Here is a 4097-nt window from a genome sequence, read left to right as displayed (position 1 = left end):
AAGAGAGGAGAGATTTGTTATAAAAGAAGGGCCTAAAATACCCCTCAAGTATTTGAATTAGTACAAAATTACCCTCCATCCACCTATCGGCCCTAAAGTATCCCTAACGTCCACCTTTCGGCTCAAAAATACCCTTATGTCTAACGAATGATACTTATTAAGTGGATGGAGGGTACTACTGTAATAGATCTCATAGTTTAAGGGCATTTTAGGCCCTTTTCCGTTAAAATAATTTGAAATTACTTAATATATAATCTCACATGATTGACTTGATTTTGAATTTCATAGTAAATTTAAAATTATAAAAAAGGTTAGGCATGTACTATCTACACTCCTCCCTCCCCGGCCCTTCACTTTCTATCTCTTCCACTTTTTTTTTAGTTGGATTTTGTCCACCATTTTTTTTAAATTTATGACAAAGAAGACGGGGAAAAAGGAGGAAAATAACGATGCATTCATATAGAAATAATTTGTTCAATAAAAGATGACTTAATTAAGCAAATATGTACAAATGTGTGTAACCAAAATTAAAAATAAAATAATAAAAATAATCATTTCTCTTATCCCCACCCTCATCCCATCGTCACAATAATACTAATTAAAAAAACATAAATATGTAAGTTCGTTTCAAGTTTGAGTCCCGGATATCCTAATTAAGAATAAGAGATGACAAAAAAGGAATAAAAGAGAAAATGAACAAGACATTTGGATAATTGAGAGAAAATTTTATATAAATGAAAATAATAATTTTTTTAGATGGACAATCAGTCGGGGTAAGTATGAGTTTTAGTTGGATACCCATTTATAAGTTGAGTTACGTTATAATAAATTGGGTCGATTTAAAATAGGCCAATAGGAAGATATCATGAAATTGATTATTTTTTCAATATTATTTTCAAGCGTGTCGGGTCAAAATATGAATCATAAGTGGTTTTATAGAAAAATAGAATTTTTAAAACTATCATTTTTATTATTTATTTGAGAAGAGTTTAAATTTGGACCAATCACATTAAGCAATATAATAAACAAATATTTAATAATTTTACGTTAAGGGAGCTATTAAAAATAAGGGCAAATATGAGCCAAAGGATTAACATCGAGGGTATTTTTGAGCCGAAAGGTGGACGTCAGGGGTATTTTAGGGCCGATAGGTGGATGGAGGATAATTTTGTACCAATTTAAATACTTGAGGGACATTTTACATCCTTCTCCATATTTAAAATTATAACTATGTATAGTAGATATAATAGCTATGTTTGATTAGATAGATAAAATTTCCTTAAATAAGTTGGCATAAATGTACCAGAGTAATAATTGCCAAAAAATAGTCCACTTTAGTGTCAAAAATTTGCACGTTTGGGTCTCAAATAGGCTTGTGTTTGTTATGAAATAGACTGTATGGATATCCACCATATTACGATTGTTCTTCATTATTATGTTAATACCCACACCTTCACTACCTCCTCATTTATCTTCCATGCCCCTTTGATATTTTCCACGTTCTCAAGGATTAATTCATGTTTTTAGCTATTTTTTGTATGTCTTTATGTAACACTACAAATAGAGGTCTTGAGGCTTATGTTGTACACACTTAAATACACTTTGAAGAATATGAAATCTCTCATCTCTTCTCTCTATATTTCTATTGCTTTCATCTATTAGTATTTTTGTGTTATTTATTTTAATTAAAATATTCTAGTTATTATTACTACTGATGAAGAAGGACCACACATTAAAAGATTAAAAAGCCAACAAGATTCTTTTGATAAAAACCAATGGCTAAAGACTGCGTCAACTTTAAATAATGACACAAATGAAATGAAATAAGTAGATATTTTTAGTATCTTTTTTGCAAGTCAATATTGTCACCTAAATCGAATTACACACTAAAACCACTAAGTTCAATCAATTCATATATTATATTCTAGCTTCCCACAACTACTATCATGATTATTGCTAACAAGGATTCCCCATTATAAGAGAGGACACGAAGATGAAAGACGTGTCCAGGAAACATGTAGTGTATTTCCTCCCCTCTATGTCATAAATAAACTTTCAAGCAGTGCCCAACGAATGAAATCACTAGATAGTTAGTCCATTATCAGCATACCAGAAAAGTACTTCATTCTATAAATTTCACGACACTTTTCTTAAACACGGATGAGGATTTTTAATTTAATCCTATTTTTTTTATCTTTGGACTATTTTGCGAATGGAGTTTCCAGTCCTTTTACAACACATTATCAACACGATACTCTATATAAAAGGTAAGAATACTATCCCTAAAAATCGTTTCAGGAGAAAGTTTCGATGGATATTTTTTTGCTTACATCTAATTACATAATTGTAAAATTATATACTAATATTGTAGTTTGTAAAGTATGCATGCTATGACTTGGATGATTTATTCCTTGATTAGTTTGAAAAGATTTAAAGAAATTTTGATATTCGCAAAGTTTTTATAATAACAATACTTATTTGTACTACATTCATATGTAACATACTTAATTGATAATATAGTTAGCTACTTATAGATATGTGGTTAGTTTATTGGATCATGTAGTATTATGTATAAGTTAATTTTAAATTTTTATTTTTTTTGATATATTTGTCTTAAGCTTAAAATAATTTGAATTTTTGCCTTTTTTTTTGGCTTAATAGTTAATATCATAACTTCAAGACATAAAGGGTAATTTTGGTGATTTTGTTTGCTCTTTTAAGTAGATTTACTTAATTTTATATATAAAAGAAAATTACTTTGAGTGGCTTGTTGTCTTTGCCGATTTCCTTTATTTGGTATATTTTATTTGTTTTGTTCAAATTTAACATATTTAGGTATACTGAGATTCATACTCGCGCATTGTTAATATGCCCAAATTACAGAAGTATAAGCGGTCTTTGTTCAAATAAAGAACCTAACAGAGGTTAGGATCGATCCCACGAGGAATGAGGTCTAGACTTAGCCTAATTGGGTGTTCATTGTACTTTGAGTCTAGTTATTTCCATAAAAGGGGGGGGGGGAGGTTGTGAAACGAAATCTAGATTGAATTCAGTGACAAGTAACCAAGTAAGCAAGATTAAATGTTTTGTAGAATCAATAGAAGATGAAAGGAAGGTATACTTATTCCCCATAAGTTTCTAACACAATAAACCTTATAGTAGTAACCTTGTCTAGTGTTTAACATACAAAGTCGGTAAGCTAGGTATCTCCTAAGTGGCATGTCACCCAAATAGGAAATCTCACCACACAAATTTGGTCGGTCTACAGGTGTATGCTTAACTAACCCTCACCCTTGACCCCAGATTAGCTATCAAAGAGGTGGTTCAAGCTATTAGATGAATGTTGTAGTCATAATATCTCCACCGTTAATCTCTTTTCTCATTCGTTACTTCCTTGGTTTGGAAAGTAGCAATAAAGTGAGTTCTAATATTGTGCAACGTTAAAAAGCAATCAAAGAAAATATATCAATAATACCTGCATAAACACTATTCAAGAATTACTAGTTATTAAGGCTATGTTATTAGTTTCTCATGGTTCCCACAATACTAGTTGTGAATTTAACTACTCATGCTTGCGTTATCACACTTCCTATTAAGTTTGTTAAAATAAATCATGAACTTACAATTAGATTAATTGAATTCCAGATTCTTGAATTGCCTAACAAAAGATTTAATATAAATCAAGAATTACAATGAAAAAAGTGTTTACTAAATGATTCTCAAACCCAAAAACAAAGTACCTAATTGTCTAACATTAAAAATGAGAAATAAATGACTATTTATAGACATCTAATCCTAAATAGACAAGGAAAATAAAATATACAAAATTGGGCTTCGACAGTCAAGTGTACGGTTGGTGATCTATGCCTCATAGCTCAGACGACGGCTCGTAGACTCACCCCATAGAAGGAAGCTTCTTCAATGCTATCTGAACTCTTCCTACATATATGATCTATGACTTGTAGACCTTTGCATGGTCTGTCCTGGAAACTCGTAGTCCAATGTACTAGGACTCAATATTTTTACATCATCCTATGACTCGTAGATCACTTTACGACTCGTCGTCCCATACTTAGCCAAAATAAAATTTCAAAATA

This window comes from Solanum tuberosum, unplaced genomic scaffold (assembly GCF_000226075.1).
Source record: "Solanum tuberosum cultivar DM 1-3 516 R44 unplaced genomic scaffold, SolTub_3.0 scf00003, whole genome shotgun sequence".
In the NCBI taxonomy this organism is placed as follows: Eukaryota; Viridiplantae; Streptophyta; class Magnoliopsida; order Solanales; family Solanaceae; genus Solanum; species Solanum tuberosum.
Note: the sequence above shows the minus strand (reverse complement) of the source record.